At 49.7% G+C, this 12,998-nt stretch overlaps 1 protein-coding gene across 25 annotated transcripts in view; it reads right to left on the bottom strand.

Moving 5' to 3' along the window:
- The window catches only part of PALM2AKAP2 (PALM2 and AKAP2 fusion), a 467,689-nt gene that overhangs the window by 171,792 nt on the left and 282,899 nt on the right, over window positions 1–12,998 (bottom strand). The window lies entirely within an intron of this gene.

Raw genomic sequence — 12,998 nt, 5'->3', positions numbered from 1 at the left:
GAGAGGTAGGGAGAGAAGGAGGGAGGGCGAGAAAGAAGAGAGAACCATGACAAACAAGAGCGGGCACAGAAGAACAGAAGGGAGAGTGGAGGAGAAGGGGAGAGGCAAACAGCTTCTATTTTGTATTGTATTAACAAAAAGCAATTCATTAACCAGGTGTTCAGAACTATGAACACATTTCGTCACAGGAAGAAGTCCAGGTTCCCAGGCTAGCCCACGAAAGCCCGTTGAACTTCAGTGTGGCCAGCCTGAGAGCACTCCTGCCCTTTGGACGAGAGTGGGGACTCCTCTGTGAAGTCCCACTTTTGCCAAAAGGACCCTTTTCTCACCCATTCCCGTGTGCTTAAAGGGATTTAGGGAAATTTTTTGAAGTAGATGAGGCCAGTTTCAGCACTGTTCTTCCATGTCTTGCCACCCCCTCTCCAGGATTAATGGGGTCTGGTTTTTATGGAGCTCAAAGACCCTCTGTGGGCCCACAGCCAGCTGGCTCTTCCCTGTTAAAAACCAAACTAAACTAAACCAAAACAAAGCAAACAATCTCCTCTGATCGCCTTCCTTGTCTGACTTAGATGTTAGGGAGAAGTTTGCTAACTTAGATTATGTGTTATTGACTTCTTAACCTGCTCAGAGGCGTTTCCCTGATCAGAACATCTTTATGAAAGCTCTGTGGCTGGTGGGGCAGGCGGGCAGCTCAGCCAGGCCTCAGCCGATGCTCCTGGTCTCACCTCCCTAGACCAGCTCCCGCCATGCAAAGGTGCTTTCCTCCCACGGCTCCTCTGCAATCAGGCTCATCCCAGAAGCTTAGAGGCAGGTTCAGTCGTGGCTAAGGTGCATTTGCATCCCCCACAGCATCCTGCGCACACCGGTAAACATTCCATAAATACTTGTTGGTTGACTGGGTTCCAGGCACTTTTACTGCTTGAAATTCTAAGTGACTTTGAAAGGCAAGCAGAGACTTAGTCCATGAAAGCCTGGAAGCGGAGCCAGAAAACCTGAGTTTGGCTTGTGGTCTGGCCACTTACTGTGAGACCCCGCACAAATCTACCATCGGCTTCCTCATTGGCAAAGAAATAAAGATTTATTAAGCACCCACTCCACAGCAGGCACGATTCTAGGTACTTTACGTAAACTGAAGTCTTCCCTCCTAACAACTGTACGGAGGGAGATGCGATGCACGTCCTCATCTTAGAGAGAAGGGAACTGAGACACAGATCATGCAGCGAGCAGGCACCCAAGCTAGGATTGGACCCCAAGCAGCTTAGCTCCAAAACTAGCTTCTTAACTACTATAAGGTTCTGGCTGTCAAGTAAATGAAACAACGTGTGAGAAAGCGCCTGGTACATTATAGAAACAGGTATAGGTCCTCCTGAAATGGCAGAGATACAATAACGGATCAGAACAATTGGTCTGTATACAGCAGCTCCAAGGCATTGCAATCCAGCAGCTTGAGCTCCTGCAGTAAAAGCACCTGGGGAGCCTATTAAAATGCAGATTCCAAGGCCCCCTCTCAGATATTCTGATTCAGGATGTCTAGAGGGAGGCCCCCGAGCTTGCATTTTTAACAGGTGGCCCAGAGGTCTTCAGATTCATTTTGAGAAGTCTCGTGCTAGCGAGAAGTCAGGGCCTTTGGAGCCCAGGCAGGTCTGAGACCCACACGTACAAGTTGAGGCTGAATCCCAGCTGGTGGACTGCGAGGCCTTGGGCAAGCTGCTCAGTTCTCTTGAGCCTCAGGTTCCAAAAGCAACATGCAGAGCCTTTCCCAGATTTTATAAATCCTCTCACTTGGTCTTCTAAACTGCCTTGAGAAAGAAGAACCCTCTTCACAAAAGAATTGGAGCAGTTTAGGAAGTAATTGGAGGTCATCCTAGCCACAAGGGCAACAAGTTTGATAACTCCCTCATTCTATCACTGAGGAAAGTGAGGCTCAAGGCGATTAGAGGACTTTGTCCAAGGACGCCAACAAGAGGTGGGCCCACGGCCCAAAGCCTGGTTCTTTCCTTTATACCAGAGGAGCATCCGTTGTTTGCAAAGCTCCTGGGACCTCAGAACCAAGAAGCCTAATGGTGGAGAGCCTGCCATGGGCTCGGGGCACAGGGCAGGCCTCAGCTCCAGGGTCACTGGGGGCAAGAGCAGGTGTGACAGAGACCTGAGCACACGTGGTACAGCCCTTCTACTCTTTTTGGAGCATCCCCAGGCCACCTGTTTCCCTTCTCTGGCCTTCAAGAAGCAGCCTGCCCCCAGGGGAGGCCTGCGCTTGCCCAGACCTGTCTGAGACTGGGTAGGAGAGTTTAACTCAGGGCAGAGGTGTAGACAGCACACAGACCTAAACTATATTTTCTAACCAGCTTCCCCGCCCCCCAAACAAAAGCTCATTGTGTTATTTCTCAATTGATTCTGAATTTAAAGGGGACTTAAGGGTTGTTCTTAATTATTCCTCAAACCCAGCAATATGACAGGAAACTGGCACACTGTGTTGTTTCTACTCCACCTCTTTATATTAAGAGTCGACCTGGTCCCCTCATTAGTTCTGTTAGTGGGGACAGTTCATTTACTGAACGTCTGTTGCGTCCGAGCTCCGTGCTAGGCATTAAGGAAACAAAGATAATAAATACGGCGAAAAAACGAAGCTTCTAGGAAGACAGGTGCAGAGAAGGGTAATGCCAACACGGAAAGTACAAAGGTGACACTGGACAACTTTAAACCTGGTTTACTACATTTCTGCAAAGGTGGCGGGCTGCTATTGGCATTCCCATTGGAAAAGGAGACAGACAGGTGACGCATACCCCCCATCGCCACACGAAGTTCCTGAAGCCACTACGCCCCTCAGATTCTTCCTCTGCTTCACGGCCGGACTCTGAGAATAGGTGACGCAGAGCTGAGGCATGTGGAGAAGATAGAAAGGGAAACAAGCAGCCCGAGGACATCTCCCTCCTGTCCTCAGAGCCACCATCTGCCAGCTCACCACTCTGTCAGAGAAATGGAGTCAAGTGTGTCTCTGTAGACACAGCCAAATGTCTTGGGAGAATTTGCAATGATTGCTCCATTTCTTTAAAAAGCTCTGGAAGCCAGGGCAGGATAACAAGGAGTGCCAGTGAGAATGCCAAGGAAGTCAAAGGAGATGACATGAAGGAATAGAAAAAGAATCTCCACTCCAGGATCCAGAGAGAGTAAATAGAAGACCACAGGGCAGACTAATAATTCTCCACGAGATGACCCTGCAGGAGGATGAAAGCCTTGCACTCCAAGAGCCTGAGCTGATATAGGAAGAAAGTCCGTATGTGGCATCATAACGAGGCTGGGGACAGTAACTAGCTAAGATGTAGATGCTCCTTCTCAGGGAGCTTTACAGACAGCTTGTGAATGACTAGCCGAGTGGGGACAAGGTTGGAAGCCACCTTAAGGCATTCCACTTTACTAAGTTCATTGAATGCAGGCATGTTATTCAACGCATGGTGGATGCTTAACAGTTGGCCAGTGGGTGAACAATGAGCCTGGCCAGAAGAACCTAGGTTTTCTCAAAGCATTTGTGATGCCCCTGCTCTGCCTCCCTCTGTGACCCACAGAAGTTCCCACCTAGCTTCACTGACATCTCCCGCACGTCTTAGCCTGTGTTCTAGATTGTGAGCTCCAGGAAGGCTGGGGCTTTCCTTGCCTACCTCTCTCCATCTACCACAGCTGCCAACTCAGCGCCTGATACTGAGAAGGCTGCGTCCTCCCATTCACTCACCCCCCGACCTGTGGGGTTTTATTTTCCTGCCAGCATCTCCTCCTCTGTTTTCTGGAAAATGCTCCTTCACTCATTCCAACATTATGGTTTGAGGGGGAGGTAACATCCTTTACAAGCCTGTTCCACTTCATCCCAGATTGGACATGGTGGACATCCAAAACGGCCAACGTCTCTGGTTCAGGGATGAACAATTATCCAAGCTGGGCCACTCAGAGCTCTTCCGAGAATCTGGGAACCATGTTTCCTTGTCCTTATTTTGAGGTGGGACTGAAAATGGAGAGCTTAAGAGTCGACGGCAGCCATGTCTCCAGCTGTGTGGAGAGACCCTGCCTAAAAGGACGATGCTGACACTCAGAAAGAGGCAGAGAGAGAGATGAGGAGCAGAGGCCAGTGGCACGTGGAGCCCTGGTTGGTCACGCCTGCAGCCCGGCTGCGCCCCTGCCCTTCCTGTGACCAGGCTCTGTGAGTCAGTAAGTGTCCAATTTTCCCAGTCCAGCTCAAATTGGGTTTTGCCACGTGCAACCCAAGACTCTTGACTAATGCATAGAATGACTATTTGGTATAACTAGACCCTTATGGAGCCTTGAGAACCGCCAGGAAACACATACTCATCGTGCTCGTCATCCCACATGTTGACAGTTTGGGTCTGCATCATCCAGAAAGCACAGAGGGCTTAGAACAGAGGTGGTGGGACGTGGGGCTGTCTTAATCTGCAGAAGCACCCGTATGTGGGGAAATCACTAGAATCCACATGAGCAGAAAGCAACATGAAGAACCTGGACAATCAAGATGCGCAATGCAAGTATCAGAGAAAAGAAAGGCAACTGGAACAAAAAGAGAAACGGAAAACTCAGCAGGGGGTTGATTTTGATCTAGGTCCCAAGAAGGAAGAAGCATTATCTTTCAATGGCCTCCTGTCCTTGGGTTTCCCAGGGCAGCTCAGGGAACAGGGCGGTACTATGTCATACCGTGTAGAGTCAATATAGTGTAGAGGCTCTCAACGTCTGGTCCATGGACCAGCAGCATCAGTGTCACCTGGGAACTTGTTAGCAATGCAAATTATTGGCTCCACCTCAGACCTACCAAATCAGATCTCTGGGGGCGGGGCCCAGCTATCTGTTTTAACAAGCCCTCCTGGGGATTCGGATGCCTAATGAAATTTGAGAACCACTGGCAGAGTTTTGGCTAAGTGTGAGGCTCTGGCACCAGGTTCTTGAGTTTTGCGTGGACCACAATATGAACAGCGCCCACTGGAGTTGTGCATTGTGGCGTTCCCTGGGTTTGCTTTCTGGCTCAGCCACTTACCATCTGTGTAGCCTTGAGCAAGGGACTTAATCTCTTTGAGCCTCAGACTCTTCATCTGGAAAACAGAGGTAAGACTAGTCGCCATTCATAGCTGATTTGAGGATTTAATGAGATAATACACATAAAGTACTTAGTTCAGTACCCAGCACATAGGGTAAGTACTTAATAAAGGTCAGTTCCTTGTATAATTTTGCTGCTGCTCTGATTCCAGGGCAGGCCCTGGGCCCAGGAAGCCAGAGAGGACCTCTCCAGAGGGACCTGCCCTTCTAAAACACTCACTACTGTAGCCTGTATTTATTTTTTCTGCCTAGCAAACTTCTACTTATCCTTCAACACCTTACTCAAGGTCACCTCCTCTGTGATGGCTTCCCAGACCTGAGCCATCCTTCCTTCCACTGGACATCTTCCATGAACGCCCTCAGATTGCCTGGATATGAACTCTGGCTCTGCCTCTTCCTGGTCGTTTGATCTTGGGAAACCTTCTTCACCGTTCTCTGCCTCAGCTTTCTCATCTGTAAAATGGGATGAATCATTGCATCTACCTATGGGATTGTTGAGGAGATTAAATGAGGCAATATGTGTAAAGTCTTACAATAGTACCAGGCGTATAGTAAACACTCAATAGCTGTTAGCTCTGTCTCCCAGCGCCTGTCACTCTGTAGGTGTGGGATGGATGCCGAGGGAAGACTGAATGGATATGGGGCAGGGCTAGGTCTAGGGCGAGGTGAGTGAGGGCTTGCCTCAGGCATAAAATTTAAGGGGCCACAATAAACTCAGTGCCGCTAAAACTTGGAATCATGCCAATAACAAATGGTTTCAATAAAACTTTATTTACAAACACAGGCAGATGGCCCCTGGCCATATTTGCTGATTTGGCTTTTTAAAAAATATTGCATTAAAATATTATTTGTCTTGATTTCTGAGGCATGGTGCATGGGACACGATTGCTTAATCTGCTCTCTTCCCCCTGGTCAACCCTGAAAACACAGGCTGTGTGGTTCCCCAGCGACATGGAGCTCTTTCTGCTTCCCCATGTGTCTCAGACTCAGAGATGGCTTTGAGCGCACTTTCTGCACGCTCCCTGTTGGGGGTCCTGGGGTTGGGTCCTTCCGCTCAGCATGGGCTCCTTTCTAAACTCTAAGACAGGATTTTTAAAGGGAGTATAAACTCAAAGCACATTGGTGTCCACCTGCAGTTTTCAGATAAAAATCAAAGGTAAGAAGAGCACTTATCCATATTCATATGTATGCATATACATAATTAAGCATAGATATATTTGGCTTTCTGATATTTTCTGAAATTTTCAAGGATGTGCATGTCCATAACCAAGCTGAAAATAGAGGCACATTTTTCAAAACATTTCTCCGGAGATGTGATGCGTGGCCAGAAGGTTCTGCTACAAGACATATGTGCTCACATTTCAGATGCCTTCCTTATGCCAGGAGGGACAGGCCACACCTGCCCCAGCTTTTAGCTGGGGTTTCTCCTCATTAAGAGGCCGCCTCTTTGGCAGCACACATGCCTTCTTGGTTCGAGGGGCAATTGCTTACGACAGAACTGCTTGTGTTTGCAGAGGCAGGCCTGATCCTGGGCCCTACACTCTAGCACAGAGACAGCTGTGATAAGAAAAGGGTTGTTCTTGCTATTCTAATACACTTTGCAAAATATGGTGGGGAATTTCTTTCTTTCTTCTTTTTATTACCATGCTTTGAAAATGGAAACCATTTAGGGAAGTGAGAGTGGCGTGCTTTGGCAGGTTAGCAACGTGTGTCACTGCACTGATTCAATGTCAGATCAAATCTGGGTTTCTCTTTCTCTCTCAGGCTGAGGCTGAAGTCTCCGCGTCTTTGTTCTCCATGGCGTGCACGGCTCTGACTGTGTACAAGGTGGGATGAAGCCCCAGCAGAGGCTGATGAGGGTCAGACACGGCTGGAGGATCCTGCCATACAACCACTGCCTCAGCAAGGCTGGTTAACAACAGGCTGGGCACGTGCCCATTTGCACTGAGCTCCCGTGAGTGCCCTTGGGAGTTCTGAATCCAAAACTGTCCTTGGCACTCACCCAGCCAGGCAGGCCCTTCACAAGAGCCACAGTCCTTCAGCTCTCAGCCTCTAAGCTGTCAGCAGAGACGTGCTCCTGCCATGGGCTCTCACCGTGCCCCACTCTCCCTCGTGGAAGCACATTCCACGCATCCCTTACGTGCTTCCTGTTTGCCTTACTCCTCCACTGGACTCTAGACCCCATGAGGCTAGGAACAGTGTCTCTCTTACCCATCACCATGTTTCCAGTGCCTACCACAGTGCCAGGTACAAAGTAGGTGCTTAATAAATCCTTACTGAATGACAACATGCATATGAAAATGAGTCTTCTAGAAGCTTCTGCCCAGGCTGAGGCTGGTTATACACCACTGGAATCACCTTCAAGACAGGCAGCCCTGTTAATTACTGGCTACATCCTGGGCAAGTTAGTTAGCCAAACCAACATTTAATTTCCCACTCTGTAAAATGGGGATTTTAATATCTACCTCATATGTTATTATGAGCCTAAAATTAGATACACAGATGGTTTCTAATTTTGGCAGACTGTATTATTCTCAATTATTTTCTGCCTTCCCTACAAGAGGATTCGACGTCTCCACCCATTGCCAAGAGACTTGGCAAGGCTGTCCTATGGGACAAGTCCACTCCCCTACTCCATTGAGGCAGGGCTTGGCCACATGATTGGCCTTGGCCGATGGAATACAAGCTACATATGCCACATCCAAGCATGAACTTTAAGAGCCATTGATGGTTCTGCTATTCCTTTTTCCCTCTGCCATGAGAATGCCATGAGAATGGTGTGTGCCATATGGAGGCTGCTCCTTCTCCCAGGGTCCTAGGGTGAAGACACCTGGAGCAGAGCGGCAGCCATCTTGCATCCAACATAAAATATGAATGAGCAAGAAACCCTTGCTGGGGTTGTTTGTTACAGCAGCATACTCTAGAGAGAAAGCTGACTGATACGCAGTGCCTGTCACCAAGTGGGGATTTAGTAAACCTCTGTGGAATGAATAAACATGCACTTATTATGCAGGCCTCTGCCAGATCAACCGCTCCAGTGCCTCTGGTTTTTTGGATGTGGCATTCGATCACTAGAATAAATTCAAGGTAGTGTTTTGTGGCATAAAAGGGAGGTGGATTCTTTTTTTAATGGGATGCAAAGCTGACCCCCTCCATTAGGGTACAGCAGTGCCTGTAACCTAGAAACCTCATCCAGAGCTTCCTTCATGGATTATTTATTCCAACTAATAGTTTATATTTATTGAGTCTTTTTGCTTATGTCTATCAAGACATTATTGGAGAGCAGGGCGCCAAGCCCCCTATACATGTTACCTGGCTTAATCCCCACACCTGTGCTGTGAGACACATTGATGGAGTAAGGGCACAGGCGGCCGGGGCCGACATAATGTTTGTGAGCCCCCTCTGCCCACAACACTTTGCCAGGATTTGCAAAGATCAGCCTCCTGTGGCACTCCCCGTAGACTGGCAGTGGGGCCATGTGTCCCCCTCAGCTTCCCCTTCACTATGCCCCTTTCAGGGAGGTATTAACATCACCCACATCACACAGATGAGGAAAGGGAGGTTTTGAGGGGTGAAAACCATGCCACGGTCAGCCAGCCACCCAGCAGCAGAGGCGGGATTGGAAACCAGACACGCCCAGAGCACTGAGCCCTGTGCTGGGCTCTCTCCTACATTCACTAACAAACCACGGTCCCTTCTGCCTCCGGTTCCAGACTGAGGAATATGCACCCTCAGCTGACACAGTCCTTCAGACTAGGGCCACCGCTCCTCCGACACCATCAAGTTGTCCAGAAAATACCCAAGACTAAAGAGTAGGGAGAGAAACGTGGTATTGGGGCAGCTGGCCTGGGGCTTTCACTTCCTCTTCTGATCTACAGCTATGTTTGGCCAAAGTGAAGCTTGCTGACCTTACACTTGCAGGTGGGAACCCAGTGACAACACGGACCCTGTGAACGTTGATTTTTATGCCAGGCCCTGCGAAAGCACCAATGCTATTAGATGTGTCCAAGTCGTGGCCCCTTGTCCTTAAGGAGGTCCACCTTAGCAAAGGAACAGACGTGCAAACAATTAACTAGATTACAAGGCCTTCTCCTAAAGAGGGAGTATAGAAGAAAGAATGATTAGATGTCAAGGAGAGCGATGAACTCTGGCTGGATATCAGGGACGGCTTTAGGGAGGAGGTCACATTTAAGCCTGGCTTGGTTGAGTGAGCCATCTTTCCACAGGCCGGAACTGAGAAGAAGGGCCTCTCAGAGGAAGAGCGTGCTCGGGGCAGGGCCAACGGACCCTGCTGGGGCAGCACAGCACGTGGCCTCGAGACGAAGGTTGGAATCAGGTTTTGGAGGGTCCATGTGAAAACATATTTTGAGCCCAATCTTAAACACTCTCCCCAGGGCTCAGACCTGAGAGGCAATTCAAGTCTTTCTTGAATGTGTGGGGCTTTGGAGATAAAATCCTTGAACGACCTGAGCTTGGAAAATATAGAAAATATCTGACTCGTAGCAAAGAAGGATTAAGAATGGGTAAATGGGGCCTTCTGAAGCTCAGCATGGGCTCGAAGATTGATTCATTCACAGACAGTTATTTATTGAGCAGCTACTATGTGCCAGGCTTTGTTATAGGCATTTGGGAAACATCAGGGAACGAAAACCCCTGCCCTCCTGAAGCTTTCATTCTAAGGAAACTTTCTGAAAATAGCAGGTACAACTCCATGTGATTATCCAGTCCTTAACTCATCCAGTTTTTAGAACGACCTATGAGACAGGACTTTTACCTGAACTGTACAGATAGATAAACTAAGGCTCAGAACTGTTAACTCATCCTTGGGCGTGGCAGTAAGTGGCAAGGTGCGAATGCATCGGTAGGCAGCATGCTCCAGGGGTGAGCTCCGGACCCCCACACTGTCCTGTCTCTCTGCACTGCAGGCAGTTGTAAAGGAGGCTGAATTTTAGCTTCTCAGCTCACTGGGGAATGGTTGTCCCTGCTTCTGGCTTCTACTTGCACCCCTGTGAAGAGTCTACACTTCACAAAGCTCCACGATTTTAGGGGTGAGGAGACCCCGTCCTCCCTCCGGAGTGCTCTAAGGCAGTGCTCCTCAAAGTGTGTGGCCCACCAATTTGAGCCCCTCCATAGCAGGTTACCGGTCTGCGACAAGCAGAGTCTAGAAATGGAGAAAAAGTGTTTAGAAGCTTTTAGGGCAATTTGTTGAATCCCATAATAAAAAATTGATACCTATTTTCTTGGTCCTTTTTTCCCCATTTTCCTAATAATTCATTTTCATCGTACTTTTTACAAAAGTATTGTTCTGGGATGAAGTGGAAATGTATAAAGAAGAGCATCGAAACTGATCCTTGCCCACAGATCGGCAGAGAAGCTTTGTTCTCAGGGAGGTCAAGTTCCGCGAGAACAGAGATGCTGACGGCGAGGTCCAGGAAACATCTGTGGGGGTGCTTCCTCTGTGTCACCCTCCTTCCCATTTCTGGCAGGCGGGTGGGTTTTGTGCTTTCTTGTCTGTGGGGAGCAGGGATTGTGAAAGAAGCTGCGTTTGGTCAGTGGAACTTCAGGTCTTTTGTAAAAGTCAAAATTCATTAAAGAAATTCAGCTAGGTTTCCCTGGGGGGCGGGGGTGCACTTTCCTCCAGGAGCTGCAGCTGGGGGGGGGTGGCGGCGGGGGGGGGGGGGGGCAGGGTAGCAGAGGGGAGGGGAGGAGAGGGGAGGAAGGCTGGGAGAGAGCAATACGGTGGTGTGTCTAGCGAAGCTGGATGTGAGTCCAAGGGCTCCCAGCCTCTGCCAAGTTCCCGTCCCCAGGCATGGCTCAGAAGCCACACAGCCTTCAGCAGGCTCTTCAGAACTCTTCAGAAGAGGCTGCGAGGGCCAGAGTATGTGCATCCAGGACACATCAGTGAGGACCAGGGATGGTGGCCTTCCGCAGGTGAGCACGGCACCGGTGCACAACCCTAGGTCCTCCTGAGGGAACCCCAAGCATGACTGAGATCAAACTGCCTGCCAGGCCGGCAGCACTGAGACTCAAAGTCCAACATAATTTGATTTAAAGAAAATAAACTATGATTTCTCGCACATGAGTTTGTGGACCAATGTTTATACCCACTACCCTTTGAGAATGACTTTAGGAGTTAGAGGGAATGAGAAAGATGCTGGAAGGTTAGGGCAGAGGGGGAGGGCATTTTAGGTGAGAGCAGGCTCAGGGGCCCGGAGCTGAGAAAGGGTAGGGTGTAGAGGGAGCCACAAGCTGTCCTCTGGGGCCCAGACTCCAGCTGTGGGGCTGGCGAGCCTTTGCCATCGCTGTCCCTTCTGCCTGGAATACTCTCAGAATGGTCGCTTTTCTCATTTTTCAGGTGTCAGCTGAAATGTCCCATCTTCACAGGGCCTTTCTAGGAGGGAGGTGTGTGTGGTGTGTATGTGCGTGTATGCACATGTATGTGCACATGTGTGTCTATAGTGCATGTGCATGGTGTGCATGTTTGTGTGCATGCACACACAAGTGTATGGTGTGTGTGCACGTCAGGGGGGGCGGGGCGGGGAAGAATTCTGGATCAGACAGCCTTGCAATTTGCAGTCCTGCAACTGTTCGGTTGCTTTTCTATCACTGTTTTCTCCCAGCCCCTAATTCCCCAAGCGTCCCCTCTGTCTGTGTCAAGCTCCACAGTTTTGCAGCCAGGACAGGAATAGGGTCTAGGGTCACTCCCTGAAAATCTTGGGGTCCTGTTCTGTCACTGGAGGAAATCCTGAGATTCTTTCCAGGAAGACAGAAGGCCTGCCATAGGCAGCCTTCCCATGGGGTGTTCAGAAAGTGAAACGCAGCTGCCAGGCAGCCCCGAAAATCACACCTGCTCTCCTTGGGGCCTCCCTCCCCAGTGCCTTTGTGCTGACTTCACATGAAGTCCCTAGGATTCATGGGACTGGGAGCTGGGTATGAGTGGCAGATGCTAAAGGCTGGACACAGAACTGGAGGCCCTTCCAGAAACTCACATTGCCCCCAGCCGCCCCACCAGGGCATCATCACACCTGCCGGGGTGGCCAGAAGACATCTGTCTTGGCAGAGTCCTGACTGTTTCCTGTTGCTGATCTGGCTAGAAATCCCCAGAGAAAGCGCCCCCCCTCTGAGATTCACTCCCTTTAGCTCTGTTCAGGCTATAAACAGGAAGTGGACAGAGCTCTTCAAAACGAGATAGCATGATAATCAAAACAGCCACTGAGACTTTCATCTCCTCCTGCAATTCCAGTTTCAGTTTCCATTTAGTGGAAGTCAGGAGAAAGGTTTCCCAGCAGATCCAGGCCTCCCACCGCCCCCTAGGCCTGCGGGGGCCCGAGCTGCAGCACTGGCCAGACGCCTGGGGCCACAGTGGCCTCTGAGCAAACATAGGAGTCCCCCTCCCTGGGAGCACTGCCCAAAAGGCCAATCCTGCGAGAGGTTCCCAGAATTCCAGACCCCAGAGCCTCAGTCCTAACCCTTTTTCCATTCATCCATCCACTCATTCGTTCATCCATCCAATAAATATTTATTGGGTCCCTTTTGTGTCCCAAGCACTGTGCTGAACTACTGCACTGGGACCATTGCAGAGAAAAGGGCTAAGTCCTTGCTTTCATGAAGCTTATGATCTAGAGGGGAGACAGAGACCCAGACATTCACACACGATCCTGCCTGCTGGAGAAAGAACCCCCTTTGGTCCACCGCAACACCTCAAACTCACGAACTTAAACACACCGTGCCAGCTTTCCTAGGACGGTCATTCTCAGCCTTCTGTTCCTGTCAGAGCTTCCTGAAGGAAGACCCTGGGGTGGTTTTAAGACATGTCTGCAAATTCTTTGACACTTTTCCCTTCAAAAAATGGAATCTGGGGCCGGCCCAGTGATGCAGTGGTTAAGTTCGCACGTTCTGCTTCAGCA

The sequence above is a fragment of the Equus caballus genome, chromosome 25 (genome assembly GCF_041296265.1).
Source record: "Equus caballus isolate H_3958 breed thoroughbred chromosome 25, TB-T2T, whole genome shotgun sequence".
NCBI classification, from domain to species: domain Eukaryota; kingdom Metazoa; phylum Chordata; class Mammalia; order Perissodactyla; family Equidae; genus Equus; species Equus caballus.
This window is presented reverse-complemented; position numbering and strand designations above follow the sequence as displayed.